Genomic DNA, 15,671 nt, shown 5'->3' with positions numbered 1-15,671 from the left:
AATAAAAACAACTGGGATTCATACCAGTTTTAAATGTACAGGTTATTATTTGGGAGGGTTCCGTTCCAAAACTCACATGGATGGCAAAAAACACACTATGGCAAATCAATTTAAAAAACAAAGTCTTTTTGCTTAGGTGATTTAAAAACAGCCTTACTGACATCTGTCATGCACACAGAGGCAACCAGTTTCTCTCCAGGCACTTAGGCTTCACTAGGAGGCAGCAATCCCTTCCTTCACCAGCAGCCCCAGCAAGCAGGAAAGAATGGAGAAGATGATAATCACTGCCATTTAGCCTTCTTTCTCAGGGGGAAGGGAGGAGTGAAGCCTGCAGAGAGAATGATTGATGGATTGTCAGCAGGCTGCCTTCAATTGCATTATTAAACAACTGTTTTCCTTTAATTTATAATTTCCTTTTATTTATCCTTCTTATCAGCTTTGAGATAGAAAAATCTGTGGATACTTAGGTTATACCTGTAATCACTTGTATGACTGTCTCTCTGCAACAGTAAAAAGCAGTTTTTTAAACTAATTTTAAAGGGATGCATTTTTTCCCTTCTCCAGGGATCAGCACATTCCTTTGCAGGGCTCATTCGTGTTGAGTCAAATCTGTGTATAAAAAATCAGTGTATAACAAGGCTGGACCTGTATTATGTATTTGTGAAACTGCATATCTTATTCGTACTCCAGTTCTAGTGGAGCCTCTTTCATTCTGAGGTTCAACAAATGAAAAGCAGTATAAGGTGACTGCACTTAAAATTCAGCATCTGCTCCACCCCACCCCATGTGCATGAGAGTTGACTTGGTGCAGATGAATAGGGCCAGAGTACAAGACCTGCCAGTGCCATTGGCACAGTCCTCTGTCCCCTTTGTCTGTTCGATCCACATAGAAGGGAAAACAGAAGGAAAAAGAAGGGTTGAGCTCCTGTTCGGCTGAAGACCTACTGGCATAGGACCTTTTCTCCTGCAGCTCCAAGTTCCCTTACAGGAAAGGGGTGGTGGAAATGGGAAGGCAGAGATTTTTGTACATTAGTTTGCTTCAGAAGTTTATGCATCTGGTTGCTGAACAACATCTGGTAAAAAAGGTATGCTACTAGTGCAATCCCATGCTTCTGAAAGCCAGTCTGAGCAGTATAGGACATGGTGTATGCCCACAGTTGCCAGCACAATGATAGTCCTGCCATCTTAGCCCCTGTTCCATTGACACGGTGGTGGAGTGCTGTGCCAATGTACCTTCAACACAGGTGGAACTGCCACCAGCACAAACTCTCAAACAGGGTGGAGATGTGGAGAGACACAAGTGAGATGAGGAGTTGCTGTATACCATATCCTAAACCATCTCCAGATTTTGGACATGCTGCCAAACATCAGCAAGATGCTACGCCAATGTCAGAGGTGCTGTAGGAATTTTAAAAGCCACTGGAAATAATAGGAAAGAAAATCTCAACTGAGGATTTGAGTTTTGCTCACAGAGCAATATTGTAAAAACCTCATTGGAAAATGGTGGCTTAAGATTCGCCTGCCTGTGTAAAGTGCCTTGGATGCTGTGTATAAACAGAAAAAAGTGGTATATAAATATTACAAATAAATTCTGGCCATCCTTCCCACCCTGCCCATTTTTCTATGGTAGGGCATAGGATAGGATATACAATCAGAGCACATCAACCCCTATCTAAAACAACTTATATTACATGACACGACACATAGGCTGTATCTCTTTGGTTTCTTGCTGTGTACACTTGCAGTACGCACACCCAGGAACTGTAGTGATGGGAACTATAGAGAAAGGGTTCTTGCACACAAGGGAGCACTTTGCACAAACAACCTGCTGCACTCGTGACACGTATGGTAAGATGCCTGGTTAAAACTTGTCTCCTCAGAATTCTTATTGCAGGTACAGTGCCCCAGGAGGACTCCACACACAAAAACCCAAGTGGAACTGCAACTCCACCATCCCAACAAGGGGAGCAAGGACAATGCACCCCACTCAGGTAAGCTATGGAGGGGATGGAATTCCATGACAATGTATTGGTGCTGCATATCTCATGTCTCTGTCTCTTCCCGCCACCCTCCCCCACGCACGCACTATTGTCAAATGTGTCTGTGCCAGAGGTTCTCAAACTTTCAGGGAGAGGCTCCCTCAGTAAGTTCTTGCAGGGTAGGGGCTAGGGCAGTGACGTGACCCCCATGATCACGTCGCTAAGGGGGGTGAGGGGGGGTGCTTTGCGCTCATGTTATGTAGACAGGGCTGCAGCAGGCTGCAGGAGGTGCGGGGAGCCCTGCGCAGCCCTGCACATTGCTCCCCGAGGCCTGGAATGTTCGCTAAAAGCAGGCGCAAAGCACCTCCTGCAAAACAGAAGTGCTTTGCACCCGCTTTTAGTGAATGTTCCAAGCCTTGGGGAGCACTGTGCAGGGCTGCGCAGGGCTCCCCACACCTCCTGCAACCCTGTCTTCTTGAAGAAAGTGCAAAGCAACCCCCTCACCCCCCCATAGCGACATGATCCCAGGATCGCGTCACTGCCTCCCTTCCTTTCCCCCACCCCTTAAAGGGATGGGGGAAGCGTTACATGAACTGGTGGGTCATGACCCACCAGCTTGAGAACCACTGATCTATGCTATACACTGGTTGCTTAACCATCCCTTCCTTTTGCAATATCACTGATTCTCACAACTGCAGCCCCACCCATCAGGTGGCAGCACCCCACCACTATTCTTCACAAACACTGACTATTCTTTCTGACCATATGTGGCTGATACTACTGAATGAAGTGTGTAAACACTCAGAGTTGCACAAAGAAAGGAGGGGAATTGGGGCATCATTTCATGCCACTTTGGCTTGGGTTGGGCCTGACAGCAGCAGAACATGAGTGAGGGGAGAGAGAATTGGCCTGCTTGAGCCATTAGGATTGGGGAGATGCCACCTTTTGTTGCCTGCTCTTCTTGTCTATATCCTAATTGGGAACTCATTTGAATGCCTATCAGTTTGTATGCAAAATGGGGTCACCAAAAGGTAGTGATTTCCGCAGTGCTTGGGAACTCCTTAGGAATGCACAAGTGGAGAATTTGTAAATTAAAAGGATTTTTTTTTAAATCTAAAGTCTAATGTAGACTGAGTATGCTCAGTGATTCCCAGAGGCTGCAGAACATAGTGGAGGCCATTGGGGAAAAAGCCACAGCAACAGAACACAGAATGGAGAAGAAAATTGGCCTGTATGAGCCTTGTGCAGCCAGAGGTAGGCATCAGATTGGGGAGATTCTAGATTTTATTTCAGGTTCCTCTTGTTCTTGTCAACTTTCCTACCACTGTAGAGCAGGGGCTGGGCAAACCCTGTCCCAGGGGCCATTTATAGCCCTCAGGGTTCCCCAATCTGGCCCACAGGGAGCTCCCAGTCTCCAATGAGCCTCTGGCCCCTCAGAGACTGTTGGAGCCTGCATGGCCCATGGCTACAGATAACCAGACATGAGCTGCAGGCTGAGTTAGAGCAAGATCTTTTATAGTCTCCATGTGTTTTCTGCTTTTCCCTGGGCATTATTTTAACCCCCCCCCCCCCATTGCCTCTGAACAACTTATGTCTCCATGAGTTTCTGGCTTGATCTGTATGTTTTCACTGCCATTGGTGTATGGCAAACAGTTCATAATTCTCAAGTGGTTCTACATGCCTGTATTATAGTTCTCATGTATATTATAAATAAGCTCAGTAAAATTCATTCATATAAATTCCATCTCTAATGTATTTATTTATGTAATTTTATTTATGTAAATTTATTCAAATTTGAAATGTAAATTCTTTTTTCCCTGGCCCCCAACACTGTGTCAGAGAGATGATGTGGCCCTTCTGTCAAAATATTTGTCCACCCCTGGCTGTAGAGTGTTTTGCTCAGATAAGTAATTTTTCTGTGAAAAACCGTAATGGAGCTTTTATCACCAGCCATGCATCAAGAGAAATGTAGCTCTTAGTTAATGTGCAGTAGTGTTTGGAGAGGCACAGCAATAAAGGTAGTGGTGGGGGCTGGACAACAGTGCCTGTATTTTTGCAATGAGATATTTTGCAAGTTGCAGATGTAGGGCTCATGGTGTCTGTCCATTCCCAGTGTAGGAGTCCTTGGTACTGACATTGCCCAGTTTTTCTGACTATAGTGCTCGCTGCAGCTGCTAGGAGACAATGCTACAAATATTTTTACACAGTCAAACTTGCTCTGTGTCTGACAGTTCCAAGACTCAGCAGAAATACTGACAACTGATTTAGCTCTTTTAATGTTTCAAATGTTGTAAAATAGTGCCACATCAACATGAATGACATCTATAGAGACAGTGAGCCATACCTTCTCAATGGGAATGAGTTTCTCTCCATCGTATAACACATCAAAATAAGAAGTGGCGACCTTGAAGTACTTGCAGAGGGATTATTTCCAAGTGGACATGTTGAAGATGGAGTTTCTTTGTTCAGATGAAATACAATACAGTTCCATCATTGCCTGCTGATGCTGATTAGGGTCTTGTGGCATGCATCCTGTACTAAGAACAGACGTCCTGGGTTAGAACAATGATCAGTTCCTTCTGGGATTTGCCTCTGACAGTGGCCGCCTCTGGATGACTCAGAGAAACCATATAAGAGGACAAAAGAGGGGTAGTCCATTCCTTAGTCTTCATTCTCACTTCCAATTTAGAAGCCTGCTACAGCTGAGAATCAACTCCTAACACAACAGCACATCACAGGAATGTTATAGAGTTCCAAGATATAATTTTATATCCTAGAAAGGTTAATCAAATTAAAGAATCTAACTGACATGTAAATTAGTTTCTCTATCACTTTTACACTGTGCATATTTGAATCATGTGGGCTATTTGGTAGGATGTTGTCTTGACACAGGATGTAGGTTGAGCGCTCTTGGTGATTAAAAAAACATTGCCAGTTACTGTCTATGTGTCCTGCAATTTCCTTGACAATTATCTCCCTGGCCCCCAACAGACAACACAGGCTGAGTTGTTGTTGGCAACCTTCAGTCTCGAAAGACTATGGTATCGCGCTCTGAATGGTGGTTCTGGAACAGCGTCTAGTGTGGCTGAAAAGGCTGATTCGGGAATGACAATCCCTTCCACACTGGGAGCAAGTGCAGTCTGTCCCTGGTCTGTCTCATTGGCTATGGGCCTTCCTTCTTTGCCTCAGACTGCTGGCCAAGTGTCTCTTCAAACTGGGAAAGGCCATGCTGCACAGCCTGCCTCCAAGCGGGCCGCTCAGAGGCCAGGGTTTCCCACCTCTTGAGGTCCACTCCTAAGGCCTTCAGATCCCTAAGAACAGCCCCACTGGATCAGGCCATAGGCCCATCTAGTCCAGCTTCCTGTATCTCACAGCGGCCCACCAAATGCCCCAGGGAGCACACCAGATAACAAGAGACTTCATCCTGGTGCCCTCCCCTGCATCTGGCATTCTGACATAACCCATTTCTAAAATCAGGAGGTTGAGCATACACATCATGGCTTGTACCCCATAATGGATTTTTCCTCCAGAAACTTGTCCAATCCCCTTTTAAAGGCGTCTAGGCAAGACGCCAGCACCACATCCTGTGGCAAGGAGTTCCACAGGCCAACCACACGCTGAGTAAAGAAATATTTTCTTTTGTCTGTCCTAACCTGCCCAACACTCAATTTTAGTGGATGTCCCCTGGTTCTGGTATTATGTGAGAGTGTAAAGAGCATCTCCCTATCCACTCTGTCCATCCCCTGCATAATTTTGTATGTCTCAATCATGTCCCCCCTCAGGCGTCTCTTTTCTAGGCTGAAGAGGCCCAAACGCCGTAGCCTTTCCTCATAAGGAAGGTGCCCCAGCCCCATAATCATCTTAGTCGCTCTCTTTTGCACCTTTTCCATTTCCACTATGTCTTTTTTGAGATGCGGCAACCAGAACTGGACACAATACTCCAGGTGTGGCCTTACCATAGATTTGTACAACGGCATTATAATACTAGCCGTTTTGTTCTCAATACCCTTCCTAATGATCCCAAGCATAGAATTGGCCTTCTTCACTGCCGCCGCACATTGGGTCGACACTTTCATCGACCTGTCCACCACCACCCCAAGATCTCTCTCCTGATCTGTCACAGACAGCTCAGAACCCATCAGCCTATATGTGAAGTTTTGATTTTTTGCCCCAATGTGCATGACTTTACACTTACTGACATTGAAGCGCATCTGCCGTTTTGCTACCCATTCTGCCAGTCTGGAGAGATCTTTCTGGAGCTCCTCACAATCACTTCTGGTCTTCACCACTCGGAAAAGTTTGGTGTCGTCTGCAAACTTAGCCACTTCACTGCTCAACCCTGTCTACAGGTCATTTATGAAGAGGTTGAAAAGCACCGGTCCCAGGACAGATCCTTGGGGCACACCGCTTTTCACCTCTCTCCATTGTGAAAATTGCCCACTGACACCCACTCTCTGCTTCCTGGCCTCCAACCGGTTCTCATTCCATGAGAGGACCGGTCCTCTAATTCCCTGACTGTGGAGTTTTTTCAGTAGCCTTTGGTGAGGGACCATGTCAAACGCCTTCTGAAAGTCCAGATATATAATGTCCACGGGTTCTCCCGCATCCACATGCCTGTTGACCTTTTCAAATAATTCTATAAGGTTCGTGAGGCAAGACTTACCCTTACAGAAGCCATGCTGACCCTCCCTCAGCAAGGCCTGTTCATCTATGTGTTTTGAGATCCTATCTTTGATGAGGCATTCCACCATCTTACCCGGTATGGATGTTAGGCTGACCGGCCTATAGTTTCCCGGGTCCCCCCTCTTTCCCTTTTTAAAAATAGGCATGACATTTGCTATCCTCCAATCTTCTGGCACCGTGGCCGTTTTGAGGGACAAGTTGCATACCTTAGTCAAGTGATCTGCAACTTCATTCTTCAATTCCTTAATAACTCTTGGGTGGATGCCATCAGGGCCCGGTGACTTATTGATCTTTAATTTATCAATGAGGTCTGAAACATCTTCTCTTTTAACCTCTATCTGACTTAACTCCTCGGTCAGGAGGGGCCGTTCGGGCAGCGGTATCTGCCCGAGGTCTTCTGCCGTGAAGACAGATGCAAAGAACTCATTTAATTTCTCTGCCATCTCTAAGTCTCCTTTTATCTCCCCTTTCCCTCCCTCACCATCCAGAGGGCCAACCGCTTCTCTGGCGGGTTTCCTGCTTCTAACATATTTGAAGAAGCTTTTATTATTCCCCTTAATGTTGCTGGCCATGCGTTCCTCATAGTCTCACTTGGCCTCCCGTATCACCTTCTTACATTTCTTTTGCCACAGTTTATGTTCCTTTTTATTCTCCTCATTAGGGCAAGACTTCCATTTACAGAAGGAAGCTTCCTTGCCCTTCACAGCCTCTCTAACTTGGCTGGTTAGCCATGCAGGCACTCTCCTGGATTTAGTGGAACCCTTCTTTCTTTGCGGTATACACCTCTGCTGGGCCTCTATTACTGTTGTTTTAAGCAGCCTCCATGCACTCTGGAGAGATTGGACTCTTTTTACCCTCCCTTTCAACCTCCTTCTAACCAGCCTCCTCATTTGGGGGAAGTCTGCCCGTCGGAAGTCAAGGGTTTTTGTTAGAGATTTGCCTGGTATTCTTCCCCCAACGTGCACGTCAAAACGGATGGCAGCATGATCACTGTTCCCCAATGGCTCAGTAACGTTTACATCTCTAACCAGGTCCTGCATACAGCACAATATTAAATCCAGAGTCACCTGTCCTCTGGTGGGCTTCGTGACTAGCTGCTCTAAGCCACAGTCATTTAGCATGTCAAGAAATCCGGTTTCCTTATCATGACCAGAACACAAATTGACCCAGTCAATATGAGGATAATTGAAGTCCCCCATGATTACAACCCTGTCCCTCCTTGTCACCTCCCTGATCTGTTTCCTCATTTCAAGGTCCCCATCCGATTTCTGGTCTGGAGGACGATAGCACTCCCCCAGTATTACATTGCTGCACAAACCTGGTAATTTAACCCACAGAGATTCTACAGTGGAGTCGGACCCACCTTCAATCTCTACTTTGCTGCATTCTATCCCTTCCTTAACATAAAGGGCCACCCCACCTCCAACACGCCCCTGCCTGTCCCTCCTGTAGAGTTTATAGCCCGGGATTGCGGTATCCCACTGATTCTCCGCATTCCACCAGGTTTCCATTATGCCCACTATGTCAATGTTTTCCCTTGTCACCAGACATTCCAGTTCTCCCACCTTTGCTCGTAGACTTCGGGCATTCGCATAAAAGCATTTGTACACGGAATGCCCTAGGATGGGCTGCTTATTCACTCCTTTGTCCCCGCATCCTCTCACTGTGCCAAACCGTCTATCACATCCCATCACGCTACCTTTCCCAATTTCTTCTCCTACTCTGCCTTTGTCTTGTTGTTCTCTAACCTCCCCATCCTCATCCCATAGGGATGAGGAGTCCCGAACCGGATGCCCCTCGGCTCCTGTCGGCCTTCCCCCAGGGATTAGTTTAAAAGCTGCTCTGCCACCTTTTTAATGTTATGCGCCAGCAGTCTGGTTCCATTCTGGTTCAAGTGGAGCCCGTCCCTCTTGTACAGGCCCTGCTTGTCCCAAAACGTTCCCCAGTGCCTAACGAATCTAAACCCCTCCTCCCTACACCACCGTCTCATCCACGCATTGAGACCCTTGATCTCTGCCTGCCTAGCTGGCGTGTGGAACAGGTGGAACTTCAGAGAACACTACCTTTGAGGTCCTGGCTTTCAGCTTCCTGCCTAAAAGCCTAAATTTGGCCTCCAGGACCTCCCAGCTACACTTGCCCACGTCGTTGGTGCCGACATGCACCACAGCCGCTACCTCTCCCCCACCACTATCTACTAGCCTGTCTAGACGAGAAGTGATGTCCGCAACCTTTGCACCAGGCAGGCAAGTCACCATGCGGTCCTCAAATCCATCGCAAACCCCCCTCTCTATGTTTCTAATAATCGAATCCCCCACTACAAGAAGCCCCCGACCCCCCTCCCACCGAGGAGTATCCCGAGTGCATTCGGATACGGGCCCATCCCCTGGAGAAGGGGTCCTCCCTAGGGGACCTCTTGCAGATGTCCTTGTATCGCAGCTGTGGTCTACCCGTAGGGCGCTTTCCTTGCATGAGTTCTCCATAGAGGAGATCCTTTGGGATCCGGCCATCATCCATTCTCACAACATGACGGAGCCAACGCAGGCGTCTCTGTTTCAGCAGTGCATACAAGCTAGGGATTCCAGCTCATTCCAGGACTGTGTTGTTTGGAACTTTGTCCTGTCAGGTGATGCCGAGGATGCGTCGGAGGCAGCGCATGTGGAAAGCGTTCAGTTTCCTCTCCTGTTGTGAGCGAAGAGTCCATGACTCGCTGCAGTACAGAAGTGTACTCAGGACACAAGCTCTCAGCTCGACAGGCTGAGTATGGTAGAGACAAACTAGGTCACTGTTTGGAACAAGGAGTGGGGGTAGGGAGGAGATGCTTACCTCTGTATCAGCAGAATGCTAAACTCCCTGGTCATATCCTTGTGGATATGTGTTCATAGCTGTCTTCTAGCAACTTCAGTAGCAAATCTGGTTAAAAATATATACTGATGAATTGGAGAACTGCTTGATTTCATTTGAATTATCTGTTACTTCTGGTCTTGTTATGCTGAGTGGCTGCTATGCTAAGGATAATGCCAGTGTAACATGGCCATGATCATACACACTCAGCTGACAACTCAAAAGCAGATACAGTAACAAACATGAACATAGCAGCAATTGCCACTCCCACAGCATCCTTGTCAACTTAATTGGGGTGCACAAATAATGATGTTGCATACTAATGATGGCCCATGTATCCATGCACACAGAAGATATGGATAGAAGTAACAAGATCCAAGTTCAAAAGGGGGAATCACAACCAACTTAGCATTCTAAGGTGATACAGTGTGATCCTGGTCACACCTACCATTGGTGTCAGGCTCAAGGGACACACAGAGGCTGCAAACATGGCAGTCTTTCAGAGGGGACTATGGGCCCAATCCTATCCAACTTTCCAGCACCGGTGCAACCTCAATGCAGCCCCGAGGTAAGGGAACAAATGTTCCCATACCTTGAGGAGGCCTCTGTGACTGCCCAACACAGGAAGCAGTGCATATCCCATTGGCACAACAGCACAGGCACTGGAAAATTGGATAGGATTGGGCCCTATGACGCTGTCTAGAACATGCAAACCCACTGCTCCCAAATCATATGGTCCCACAGCACTCTTTTTTGACTGGATTAGGTCTCCATATATATTCTCATATAACTCATAAGAAAATTCAAACATTGGCATAAGAAAATGACAAATAATGAAATGAAATTGAGAAATAATGTAATATAATGAAAAACAAAAAATACATGACAAAAAATATAAAAATAGAATTTGATAGCATCAGCATATTGATGGCGCCACACTCCAAATTACTAGATGGGGTGCATATAAATGTTAAAAAGCACTGGGGACTAGGTCAAATTTTGTGGTGTCCCCTCAGATCAGTTTCATGGGTTAGGGAAGAAGTTGTCCAATAATGAGTTAAAAGATCAAGGGCACAATCCTAACTGGTAGTTAGGCTGGCGCAAAGGTCATAAAGCACTTTCGCACCACCCTGGAGGCAGGCAGGCAGGCAGGCAGGCAGGCAGAAGGCAGTTAGGCAGGCTGGCCGAATGTCGCCGTAGCAGGCCCTGGGGACGGTGATTTTGTGTTGGCCAATCTCAGCCAATGCAGGGGTCTGTGAGGGTGTGATGAGGGCAGGGAGGAGGTATTTCAGGGCAGGGGAAGGCGGGCAGTGGGCAGTCCAGGGGGTGGGTGGGTGGGAGGAGAGCGGGAGGTGGGGCCAGGATCTGGGTGTTATACTGGATCCTAACCGTGTTCCTGGGCAGCCTGGGCTAGCCCTGGGCTGCTCAGATTTGCGCTACCTCTGAAGCTGGCGCAGATCCGAGTAGCCCCATTGGGGCTGCAGTGGCTCTCCTCGGGGTAAGGGGAAGCGATTCCTCTTATCCCAGGTTGAGCCACTAAACGCCCAAAACTTGCAATGAATATAGCGCAGGCCCAGTGGCCTGCCTGTTTCCAGTGCAAGTTAAGATTATGCTGAAAGCATCACAAAATGGTTCCCCCCCCTTCCAACCATTTCAGAAGGCTTTGAAAACCAGTTGAAGGCCACTGAGAGGTGCAAAAAATCAACAGGTCCATGTGCACTTATCTTGTTCTCTCTTGACATAGATGGTTAATCAGGGCCACTGTTCTTCTTATATTTATTATATTTCTCACATAGACCTTTATTGCATGTTAGGGCTGTTAAGAAGCTTGGAGACTAAGCAGGAAATAAATTGTGAAGAGATGTATGAAATATAGCTTTCTGCAGCTGTGAGAGACTATTAGGATGAATTATTCCTATATTACAGAGGCAACAGTAGACAGATTTAAGACCAAGGGAGGATACTTAAAAACGCCTTCCTTTTCCATGCTGGAAATGCATGTTGCTAAAGTTTTTTCCATTGAATTGATTGAATGGATTTGAGTAAAAATGCTGGCTTTCACCAAATAGAAAATGCAAATATGAAAAGAAAATTCATGATTGCCCTATGAAACTGAAATCTATCTTGGCCTCACCTTTGCTTGGAAGTCACCCCCTAATCCCAGATATTTGGAGGCTGGTTGATTATTCCATTGTGACTGGAATGATAATTTATATATGGTCAGTCACTCTTATACTGAGCCCTGTTACATGGAAATATCCACACCACAGATTTAGAGCCACATTCTGTGCAAATTTAATCAGAAGTTTCACTGAGCTCAATGAATCTTACTGCCAGGTAAGCATGCACAGAAATGAAGCCTTAATAATGTAACAGCTGTTCCTCCTTTTAGGGAATTCTGTAATTCTGTGGGAAGGGGCTAGGAATACCACAAATAATTCACAGCAATTCATTATATGATAGATCCTAGGATGCTTGGGGGAAACCAGTTAAAACAATATAAAATTTATGTAAGTTTATAGTGCAGATCAAGCAAAGAAGGCTAAGTGTTTCTGGGCACCTGGCTCAAACTCACTGGAAGCTTTGTCCACATTAGGCTTTTATTTGAAGCACCTGGAATACATATCAGACCTGTTGACTGGTCTGAAGAAAACGTGAGGTTACTATGCTGAAAATTATACCAGTCTGAATATGGACAAGTGTTTCAAGTCATAACTTTGCATGCTTCCAAAATGTACAGTTGGTACAGATTTGGCGCCCATGGATTTGACTCACCGTAGATTCCAACTCTGCATCTAAAGGGCCTCAGAACAATGGTTTTCACCAAAAACCAGAAGTGCCTTTTGTATACCTCCAGGAGGCCTTCTGAGGCCTGGAGAGGCCACACATGGTCACCCCATGCCTCAGAACACCTCCTGGATGTGACTGGAAGGCACTTCTACTAGTCATGTCTGGATGGTCCTCTGAGGGCTTTCCATGGACCCCAATATCCGCAAAAATCTGTATCCACAGGGGACTCCTGGAATGGTTCTCCCGCAGATACTGAGGCTCCACTGTATTAAGAGTCCTGTGACACATTAAAAGACTTATAATTATATTAATTATTAAGCTTCAATTTATGTGTTTGTCTTTAAATTCTACAAGACTACCAGTTTTACTGCAGTGACTACCTCTCTGGGTGTTCAGAAATGCATAAGTTCAAAAAATCTACCCATTCTTTTCCTTCTCCATTCTATGGGGTTTTGTAGAATACAGTATACAGCAATCATCATCTGAGTATTGCCGTTCAATTTCTTGTGGGATCCTGGCTATGGTGTTTGTTTTGAATTAACAGCCATCATTCAGCAAAAATGTTTTGTGAAAATGATGAGAGAATAGGGAAGAATGACTACTGATGATAAAACAGATTGCTTCATATGCTGTTCAAGAGAGAGCAGGCAGTGGTAGAAACAGCTAGCAAGAGTGTACTTTCTTGGTCATTGATCCCTGTAATAGCAGTCCCATAGAGACTTAAAAATAGCTGGTAGTAGGATACATATTATTTCTATTGATGTAATGCCAGCAGCTTGCTAAGTGCATTTGGCTGCCTTGTTCGACTATGTTCTTATAGCACTATGTGGTCTTTATAGTGCGTGCTTAGCACATCAATCAAAAATGGACAGGTTTGTACACTTAATACTACTGAGCATGCTCACATGCACACTTAGAAGCAGTAGCTGAAGCCCTCTTTTATTGCCCATAGCTGTGAGGCCCATTCATCAAAAACAGTTACCTGCATACAAAGCTGACAAGTTTGCTTATGATGTAGAATGCAGTGGGAAAAATCTATTCTCTGGCTGGGCATTTGTGGCAGGAATACACTTTTGCTCACCTGACAAACAGATAACTCTACCTAACAACTTTGTTAGGTATAGGTTTCTGGTGCTTCACAGGCCCTCATTTAGAACAGAGAGAGGGGGAAGGAGAATCCTACAATAAGCTCTGATACAGAACTGGACACGGCAATCTTATGCATGTCTTCAAAGAACTGGATCCCCTTGACTTCAGTGAGACGTTCCTAAGTAAATATGTATAGGATTGGAGTACCAGGTAGCTATAATTACAGGTATGCATCAACATGTTGATCAACCACCGATCAAATATGATGGTGGAGCTATGTTTCTTAAACTGTGGGTCACAACATGCCAGCGGGTCATGACCCAATTTTGGTGGGTTGCAGCAGGCATGCTGTGGTACTGCAAGGCTTTCTAGTAGTTTACTGGTTGCCAGAAGGCATTCTGGAAAGCTACCCAGCTGCTGTAAAGCATACTGGTGTGTTACACGGACTACAAATGAGCCTAACAACAGGTTTCAGAGAACATTGTTGTTAAGCAACACATACATGTATTAAATGTGGAATATATATTTTAACATTTCATGTATGAAGTAATGTGCAATAAAAAGTATTTCTTTTTCCTGCAATAACTAAACAAATGCATGCAGCTTTATTAGCCACTAACATAATTTTGTACCATTTTATTAATTATTACTTGTGGCTATCCACAAGTAATATTTATTCCATGCTCTTACATTTCTCAGTGCCTAGAAATCTTAGTAGCTGCAGCCTTACCATTCACATTCTCTCCTTAATGTTTCATCTTCACAAGTCAGGAACAGAGCAATAAAAAACAGATTTCTAGGTCACTGCCAAGAAGGATCATAAGCATCATTTCATTCCAAAGCTCTGCTGCACATTTTGGGCTGTCATACACGATAATGTGTGCCCAACTTTAATATCCTTTAGCACACTTGATGCAAAACTGATCAGAACCACCACAGCAGATTTCAGTCATGTAGACTGAATGAAGCACAATATTTGTATAAGTTTTAATACTGGAGGACGAGAGAACAAGAGTTGTCTGTAATGAGAGAGCAAGAGAAAAAAAATACAATTAAAGGAAACAACAAACTACAAACTGAATTGCAGTTGGTGAATCAGTTAAAAAGGGCTTTTCTAAATCACTGACTAGGGGGCTGGGGATAAGAATAGGCCCTCAGTTTGGCTGTACTTGTCCTAAGAGGCGACTAAACAGCCACCGGGTAGATGGGACTCGTTAGCCTGGGAAGGCAGCTCATCTGAGAGAAGGAAAACTCTGATCCCAAACCTCCACTGCCTTGTGACTACATCCAGTTATGGAAAAGGCTTCAGGAGTCAACCTTGAGGCAAAATCCGGAGCCAGAGTCCCTGAGGCAGTTCATGGCTGAACACAGTCACGTTCTGGCAACTCCTGTGACGCTGCTGGAACCAACCGTATTGGCTTCTGCCTTTCCATTGGACCATTTCAGTGATGTGGAGAGGGGGGACTTGTTGCATGGGTAACAGTCTATCCTCCATATCTGCTTCACCCAGGCTTTGCGCACTGGAGAGGACACTCTGTTCCAGAACACTATTCAGAGCGCGATAACATAGTCTTCTGAGACTGAAGGATGCCAACAAGAAGACTATATTGTCCTCTGTGGAAATACGTTACTCTATACACTCAACTAATCAAGCTTTTATATAAAGTATCTTGGATGTTATAATGAGATCCAGAGAAATGGTACTAGCAGTTTGAATGATATTAAGGCTGCAATCCTATACCTACTTACCTGAGAATGTCACTAAATTAACAGAGACTTGCTTCTGAGTAGTCATACCTACAATTACACTGTGGGTGCAATCCTAACCCACTTTCCAGCACTGACATAAGGGTAATACAAATTCAAGGTAAAGGAACAAACATTGCCTTCCCTTGAGGAGGCCTCCATGACTGCCCCCCAACTGCAGGATGCAGCACATGCCCCACTAGCACAGCTATGCCAGTGCTGGAAAGTTGGTTAGGATTGTGACCTGTAACTCCTTTGGTTCTTTGGGATTAGGCAGACCATATTAGTGAGCAGCTGTTTTGGCTTGGGGTTTTGTTTGGTTTTTGCCTTACCCATAATAGCTTGGTTTATTCATTCATTTTTCTCCCAATTTCTTATACAAGGTTAACTATAATATAGGATTTTGATACTGTAATAAAGGACAAATCTAGTTTTAAACAGACTGACTCTCAAGCCTCATTGATACTTGTCGAAAAGTTAACGAAACTCAAGACTGTGCTGCTGGGACATGTTGTAACACAAGCGTTGATGAGCTCACAAATT

At 45.3% G+C, this 15,671-nt stretch overlaps 1 long non-coding RNA gene across 1 annotated transcript; it reads right to left on the bottom strand.

Moving 5' to 3' along the window:
- On the bottom strand, nucleotides 1–9,555 carry LOC136645807 (uncharacterized). Its single transcript, XR_010794164.1, has 3 exons — nucleotides 9,486–9,555; nucleotides 4,324–4,516; nucleotides 1–328 (listed from the first exon to the last, which is right to left on the bottom strand). It is a non-coding gene; the product is annotated as an uncharacterized lncRNA (long non-coding RNA).
- Between the last annotated feature and the right edge of the window lie 6,116 nt (nucleotides 9,556–15,671).

This window comes from Tiliqua scincoides, chromosome 3 (assembly GCF_035046505.1).
Source record: "Tiliqua scincoides isolate rTilSci1 chromosome 3, rTilSci1.hap2, whole genome shotgun sequence".
Taxonomy (NCBI): domain Eukaryota; kingdom Metazoa; phylum Chordata; class Lepidosauria; order Squamata; family Scincidae; genus Tiliqua; species Tiliqua scincoides.
Note: the sequence above shows the minus strand (reverse complement) of the source record. Positions and strands in the feature narration are given on the sequence as shown.